The sequence below is a fragment of the Panthera onca genome, chromosome B4, assembly GCF_046562875.1.
Source record: "Panthera onca isolate mPanOnc1 chromosome B4, mPanOnc1 haplotype 2, whole genome shotgun sequence".
NCBI classification, from domain to species: domain Eukaryota; kingdom Metazoa; phylum Chordata; class Mammalia; order Carnivora; family Felidae; genus Panthera; species Panthera onca.
In genome coordinates, this window is record NC_138345.1 from 123,195,527 (window position 1) to 123,203,648 (window position 8,122).

General features: G+C 45.1%; 1 long non-coding RNA gene across 2 annotated transcripts; it reads right to left on the minus strand.

The window, feature by feature from the left end:
* Nucleotides 1-755: 755 nt before the first annotated feature.
* On the minus strand, nt 756-6,766 carry LOC132693865 (uncharacterized). Of its 2 annotated transcripts, XR_009617012.3 has the most exons (6): nt 6,509-6,766; nt 6,187-6,253; nt 4,293-4,377; nt 2,973-3,063; nt 2,102-2,211; nt 756-1,084 (listed from the first exon to the last, which is right to left on the minus strand). It is a non-coding gene; the product is annotated as an uncharacterized LOC132693865 (long non-coding RNA). The 2 variants fall into 2 exon arrangements; XR_009617011.3 differs by lacking the exons at nt 6,187-6,253; nt 6,509-6,766 and adding an exon at nt 5,042-5,178.
* Nucleotides 6,767-8,122: the final 1,356 nt, after the last annotated feature.

The following is an 8,122-nucleotide window of genomic DNA, read 5'->3' on the forward strand; positions in this document are numbered from 1 at the left end:
AAATAAACTTAAAAAAAATTTTTTTTTGAAGAAAGGGCTGTATGGGGCACCTGGTGGCTCAGTTGGTTAAGCATCCGACTTCAGCTCAGGTCATGATATCGCAGTTTGTGGGTTCAAGCCCTACATCAGGCTCTGTGCTGACAGCTCAGAGCCTGGAGCCTGCTTCAGATTCTCTCTCTCTATCTCTCTCTCTCCCCCTCCCCTGCTCTTGCTCTGTCTGTCGGCCTGTCTCTTTCTCTCTCTCTCTCTCTCTCAAAAAATAAACACTGAAAAAAAAAAAGAAAGGGCTGTACTGTTTGAAACAAAAATCAAAAACGACAACAATAGCAAAAAACAGACAAATACCCACGTCTGCACTCTTGTGTAAAATGGAAGACAGGGTCCCCGGCACTACTGAACCATGGCCCAGGCTGCATCTTTGCCTTTCTGCCGACTTCCATTGTGTTCCCCCCTCTGCCTACAGCATTGATCTAGATGACCTAGGGCTCTGTTTTTCAAACTTTTAGTCTCAGGACTCCTTTACACTATTAAAAACTGTGGATCTTCCATAATAGTACCTTCTTGCTACTGAAATAAATTACCACAAATGTAGGGCCTTTCTTATCTTTCAGTTCTGGCCGTCAGAAGTCCATTACGAGTCAATGGGGCTGTATTCCTTCTGGAAGCTCTAAAGCAAAAAGTTATTATATGTTCTGCTGCCGGAGATCTCTGAGTCAGGCTTTGCAAAATCAATTTATTACACTAAAAGTCTCTTTCTGTGGTGCTGCAGGTACTTTATTTTAATTTTCACCTCTTCAGTTTATCCAGGTGTCTCACACCGTTAAACCCAACTGCCGATGCCAGGGTATCCGATCTGGGCAGAGCTGTTGTAGCTTCTTCCTTTCTCACTCTGGCAGTTGGATTAAGCAAAACCTGACACCCCAGAAGTGTTGCTGGAGTCATTTGATTCTCTGGCGGTTGGAATCTGGAAATGGTTCCCATTTAGCGAGCATTTCCTGCAAACTTGACATTGCGTTAGCACATCCCGTGCTTTATCTGCTTCAGACATCACAACACATCCCCAAAGGAGCTGTCACGATCCTCACTGTACCAGTGAAGCAGACATAATCAGAGAAGGCATTCAGGTTCCCAACCCACATGGTAGGAGGGCAGGTTTTACTGACGCTAGAGCACAGAAAGTGTCCCCCAGAGCACAGCTTACCATTTCCAGCAGAGAGATGGACTCAGCCCTCCCTACCCCAACGTGATGTTACTATCTCAGAAATTTCTAGTCCAGGAAGATGAAGATCCAAATAACTCCGTTGTTTGTTCCAGGGACTTTCTGAAAATTCCCTTATTTGAACAACAGACTACTTAACAAACAACAGGCCCTTTCTCAGAACTCTCAACTGGGGTCATCAAACCACTGTTTACTCTTCAAGGCTCACTTCTGAACCTCACCCCACTGTGTGTTCAATCCTAGACCACTGTATCTTAGCAAACCACTGTATCTCAACGAACCACTTTATCTCAACGTGTGCCGGTTCTCCGTCAGGCCCCTGCTTCGAAAGATCCAGAGGTCAGACCCCTAAAATACTATAAATTTCCTGCCTGGATGCAGCACCTCCCCATCGTAGCTTCTCATGTACTGACTGTGTGCTCCTGATCCCTATCCATATTCTCTTTAAGTCCCTTGAACAAATAAATCTTCACAGATACCTGTGTCCAACAGAGCAGTGAATCACCAATAAGAACATCTCTGGGCGCCCAGCCTCAAGGTCAGTCTGGCTCTGGTCCAGCCCCAGGAGTGTAAATCCTGGACTAATTCCAGATATTCTCTGGTTCCCTTGACAGTTACCATAGCGTTCCAGAGCCAATTATAGTCCATCCTAGAAAAGATCTAGAGTTGCCTTGGAGGTCCCAGTTGCACTAAGAACATGCCTGGCATTTAAGGGCTGTGACAAAAATCAAATTCCCTGAGTTCATGTTATAAGTTTACACTATATAACAAATAACCATAAAACCTCATTGTCATACAATAGGCATTTACATCTCACAAGTTTGAGTTCAGCTAGGATTTGGTCTGGGGGTTCTGTTATCTCCTCTCAGCTCATTCACCTACCTGGGAGTCAGGTGATCTAGACTGGTTTCAGCAGAGGCTTCTGGGGTGACTCAGCTCTGCTCCACTTGTCCCTTATCCTCCAGCAGGCCATCCCTGGTACATTCTAATGGCTACAGCAGAGGACCACGAGATCAAATCCCAGTGCACAAGACAATTGCTTCCTTTCTTTTTTTTTTTTTTTTTGATGATTTTTTTTTTTTTTTTTTGAGAGAGAGAGAGAGTGCAAGCAAGAGAGGGGAAGAGAGAGGTAGGGACAGAGGATCTGAAGCGGGATCTGCATTGACAGCAGCAAGCCAGATGTGGGGCTCAAACTCACAAACCATGAGATATGACCTAAGCCAAGGTAGGGCACCCAACAGACTGAGCCACCCAGGTGCCCCAAGACAATTTCAAGTCTCTGCTTGCATCACATCTGCTAACATCCCATTGGCAAAGGAAAGCATATGGCAGAACTCAGGGTCAAGCAGGGAGGGAACTACAAAGTTATACTGCAGAGGTCATGGATCAGAGCGGGGTGAAGAACAGGGAATAGGTGGTCTCTCCTCCAGACTTCTACCTCATAACAGACGCTCCTGTATAGCTCCCCATAAACAGTAAGTCATCTGAGGTTCAGTCTCTGGGTTTTGATTTTTTTAAATGGTTTTGTACAAATCAATACGAGAAAGCAGAGGGAAGACACATTTGTGGTGGAAATCTTGGGTGCATTCGATGTCACCTTCCCCTCCCATGTGACTCCCTTAGGTGTCACCTCTCTCTGATCTCCCCCATGAGGTCCCCAACCTCTTTCTCTTTTAATCATTGTTGCGTGTTAGGGAAAGCACAGGTTTTGAGTCAGACAACCTTTGGTTGACTTCTCGGCTTATTCACTTACAGGCCATGCGCACTGGGGCAGAAGTACTTCACGTCTCTGAGCCTTAACTTCCTTCTGTGTGAAGCCAGAAGAAGATCTATTGCAGTGCCAGCTGTGAATAATAAATGACACAATGTGTAGTAAGTGCCCAGCAGGTGCAGCAGACATTGGGCCCTGTCTCCTTGTTTCTTCTGCTTTCACAGGGAGGGGCTGGGGAAGAAGGTTTTAAAATAAGAGGAGGAAATTCATAACAACAATTTGATTTGCAAGAGGTAGAGAACGTGACTCAAAGCAACTTAAAGTGAAAGAAAGAAAGAAAGAAAGAAAGAAAGAAAGAAAGAAAAGGAGAAGGAGAAGAAGAGGAGGAGGAAGGGGAAGGAAGGAAGGAAGGAAGGAAGGAAGGAAGGAAGGAAGGAAGGAAAGAAGGAGAAGAAGAAGAGGAGGAGGAGGAGGAGGAGAAGAAAGAAAGAAAGAAAGAAAGAAAGAAAGAAAGAAAGAAAAAAGGAGAAGGAGAAGAAGAGGAGGAGGAAGGGGAAGGAAGGAAGGAAGGAAGAAAAGAAGAAGAAGAGGAGGAGGAAGAAAGAGAGAAGAAGAAAAAGAAGAGGAGGAGGAAGGAGAAGAAAGAAAGAAAGAAAGAAAGAAAGAAAGAAAGAAAGAAAGAAAAGGAGAAGAAGAGGAGGAGGAAGGGGAAGGAAGGAAGGAAGGAAGGAAGGAAGGAAGGAAGGAAGGAAAGAAAGAAGGAGAAGAAGAAGAGGAGGAGGAGGAAGAAAGAAAGAAAGAAAGAAAGAAAGAAAGAAAGAAAGAATAAATTTATAGGCTCAATTAACAGAAAATCCAGGGGGTAGATCTTATTAAAGACCTGATGGGTAAAGCCCAATATGACTAGGGCCCGTCCTCTCCTCTTAAGCTCATAACTCTGCTTCTCCCTACATTGGCTTCTCTCAGGGTGCATTTTCTTCCAAGTGGCCTCTGGGACTGCAAGGTCACCCTTCACAACACCACTGCCAGTGAAAATCCTGTCATCCAAAGCACATAGAATGGGAAAGGCCTGGTTCTCCAGGGGCACGGTTGCCACATAGAATATAAAAATAAAATATAAGTATGTCCCGTATACTTATACTAAAAAACGGTTTGTTGTTCATCTGAAATTTAAGTTTACCTAGGTGGAACTGGGTGTCCTGTATGTTTATTTGCTGAAGGTGGCTACCCTATCGAGAGGAAAAAATTATAATATTCTTAATAGAAGGGAAGAGTCACACACACACACAAAAGAAATACGCCCATTACAAAGGGAAAATGGCTTTAGTTCTGTCTTGTACTCCCTTCAATCCCAAAACTTACGGCCAGTCTCAACCCACAGATCTTGCCAGGTGTAAGCAGATACGCTTTATTTTCCTCTCTCATTATGATTTCTCTGTAGCAACAGCTAAAACAATAAAAAATGTTCTAAGGTCATTTACATGTCACCATTACATTTATGAAGGTAATTGGAAAAGTCGTGTCTGTCAACCCCATTATTTAACAGGCAAAAATGTGCTAAGATCCAAACAGCTGAAAAGACCCATCCAAGCCTACACGGTGCTTAGGGACAGAACTGAGTCTCAAGTTCAGATATTCTGAAACCTAACCATTATAATTTCCACTATGTCTCCGACAAGCTTAGATAGAACATCTAGAAAAAAAAAAAGTCCCGGGCGCCTGGGTGGCTCAGTCGGTTGAGCGTCCGACTTCGGCTCAGGTCATGACCTCACAGTTTGTGGGTTCGAGCCCGGGCGACGGGCTCTGTGTTGACAGTTCGGAGCCTGGAGCCTGCTTGGGATTCTGTGTCTCCCTCTTTCTCTGCCCCGCCCCCGCTTATACTCTGTCTCTCAAAAATAAATATTAAAAAAAAAAATTTTTTTTAAGTCTTGCAGCTGACTTTGTATCACTTGTATCACTTTGAGTTGAGAGAGTAAGAGAAACCTCTCTGCCTGCCTCATCACACCAAAGGCAGGCTTCACCAGAAAGAGGTGACATTTCCTCAAAACAGGTGCACGCGCCGCAGAACCTTGATCTGAGAAATCGGGGAGACTGAGCTCTTGGGTTCATACTCAGCATCCGCAGGGAGCCCAGCGAACGCAGTGCCCGGAGGCTCACAGGCAGGCCTGCCCCGCTCGCTCCCGCTCCCATCCCGTTCAAAGAGGCCTTCCTAGGCTTTCCTTTTGTTGACATCAACCGTGCCCGCCTGCGGAGCCACTCTTTTGAGCCACACAACAAAAAGAGGCAGCTTTCAAGATCTAATCTGTGGGTAAGACCACCCCTTCCAGGCAAGCAGGGTGGCTTGTCAGCTGTCAGCCCCAGGGCCGCATTCCGCGGGGGAAAGGCAGCAAGCGCCCTGTCCCTGACGCCACCGCCACCGCGCTCTGTCCCATAAAGGCGACCCCGACCCGCAGACGCAGAGACTACGTTCCTCAGAGCAGCTGCGCTTCTGTTTAACGCGTCCCATTGTGCTGTTGATTGAATGAGGCCTCTCGGGCAGTGCGTTTGCAAATGACACTCATCATGATGCCAGAGCACCGGAGACACAACCATCCTGTGTCCTGCCATCTGAGAAGGTTGCACCATTGCAAGATTTTTTTTTTTTTTCATTTAAAAATGAAATACAATCACAATAAAATCCACATTCCTGCCTGGTGGGTTTTATTAATTCTCCCCTAGTCTGAGCAAGTCCTTAAGGCAAAGCAGTTGGGAGCATAAGCTTTGGAGGAGTCAACAAGTCCGAAGTCCACACTTGTTTGATGGGACAAGTTATTGAACCACTTGGAGCTCCACGTTTCTCAGCTAGAAAACTGATATAAAAATCGTACCTCCCCAAAGGGCTGCAGTGGGGGACTGAGTGGGATAAGGCATGGACAACACTTCACCTGGCATCTGGCGCCTTTTAGCGGCCCAGTAGGTATTGGGTAGTATTTATTTTACCAACTATACGTGATACTCAAAAACAATACTCAAAAACGTGTGTGTGTGTGCGTGTGTGTGTGCGTGTGTACGTACATAAACACACATACATACCCCATTTCCTAGATCTTCTCTTTATCAGGTTGGATCCTTGTCTCTAATCAGGGGAAATGAGTTACTATTTGGAAAGTGATTATAAGCCCTGAACGGTACAGTAAGTGCTGTATAATTGCCAGCTATTGTTGTTATTGCTGATAGCATGATTATTATGGTTATTATTGAATGAGAAACTACATACCCTTTGGAACCAGAACTCAGTTGACTTGATCCACTGATTAGTTACTGGCTTTCTCTGCTCTGCAATTCTGGGAGAAAAAGGAAGAGGAAATCTCCTAAGGGATGGAGATGAAGCGTGGTTAGAATTGGGTTAGAAGAGGGATCAATGACTGAGGGCCCACAGGGCAAATCCAAGCCCACTGCCTGCGCTGGTAAATACAGTTTTATCGAAACACAACCCCACTCACAGTTCATATGCTATCTGTGGCTGTTTTTGCATTATAATGGCAGAGTTGAGTAGTTGCCAAATAGGCTTCACGACCTACAAAGCCTAACATATCTACCCTCTGGTCCTTTGCAAAGAAAGTTTGCTGGGGCACCTGGCTGGCTCAGCAGGTGGAGCGAGGGACTCTTGATCTTGGGGTTGTGAGTTCGAGCCCCACATTGTGTGTCGAGATCACTTAAAAATAAAATCTTAAAAAGAAAAGAAAGTTTGCTGGCCCTTGGGCCAGAGAGAAGAGAATGGACCTAAAACAGCATCTGACTCATAGTAGGTCATCAGGAAATATACGTTGAAAAGAATGAATGAACTGAATACTTGAATACCTAGGAAGCAGCTGATTTATTGCTGGTCCTGAGCGATCGAGGTCTTCATGAAGTCACAACCACTTCATATTGATGTGTCAGCTCTATTATTGTCCTGGGGAATTGCTTGAGCCATTGTTGGGAATGAATAGGGCATAAATATCACTTGTAAATCAGACACAAACAGTACTGGGTTCCTGCCAGTTGGCTCCAAGTGTTCCATCCTCTGCCCTATTCAAGCAGAAGAAGGAGAGAGGAAGCTGGTGATAGTGGGAGGTACATTAAGTTTACATTGAGACAATATAAAGAATAGAAAACAAAAGGGGGCAAACTCGCAAATGGTGTGTTTGCCTCTAGAGGTAACAACGGGAAAGAATGCACCTGATGCCCAATCTTGCAATAAGAGATGTAGACCTCAACATTCAGAGAGATCAATGAGTACAGTCACTTTGACAGCAAAAACTAAATACAACTAGAGTTTAGATTTTGGCTAAAGCTTTGGCTGGTTGACCACAATTGTCTGCTGAAACTTCCATCAAAATTCCTAGCTTAGGGGCCCCTGGGTGGCTCAAGTGGTAAGCGTCCAACTTCGGCTCAGGTCATGATCTCACAGTTCATGATTTGAGCCCCGCATCGGGCTCTGTGCTGACAGCTCGGAGCCTGGAGCCTGCTTCAGATTCTTGTCTCCTTCTCTCTCTGCCCCTCCCCCACTCACACTCTGTCTCTCTCTCTCAAAAATAAACATTAAAAAAAATTTTTTTTTTTTAAATCCTAGCTTAAATGTGAATGCCCAGCCTTTCCCCAACAGAACACAAGCTCTTCGAAGGCCCAGGCTCATTTTGATCTCTCTTCCCCCCACACCCCGCACCAGAGCTTAGCAGTTGCCCAGTGCTGAGAAGTCTTACACAGGGGTCCTGAGCGAGACCAGATGACTGAAGAACGGAAGCAGCGCCTCAAACAAATGGTAGACCAGCTGTCTACTGGGTATCAGACACAAGATGGCGTCCTTGGTTAAGAGATCTGGAGTTGGTCTCCTGGCTTCAGTCTGCCCTTATGATTTGTCATTGGCCCAGAATCTCCATCACTTGCTAGCACCAGTAACCTGAATTTCTTCCAAGAAACCACCTCTTGAACATTCTCAGCTACGTGATTTAGCTGAGAACACCTCTCCTTGTCCCAGAGATGGATCCTAATTGGTTTACATATATTCCATCCTTCTAGCCACACTGGCAAGCTATTTAAAAATTAAAATTAAAAAGACAAAATCTCTATGGCTTTAATATAATAGGTGTTTATTTTTTGCTCACATGAATGGAGTCCTATTTGGTGACTTTCGTGACTGTAATGGTTCAGGGACCCAGGCTTTTTCTATC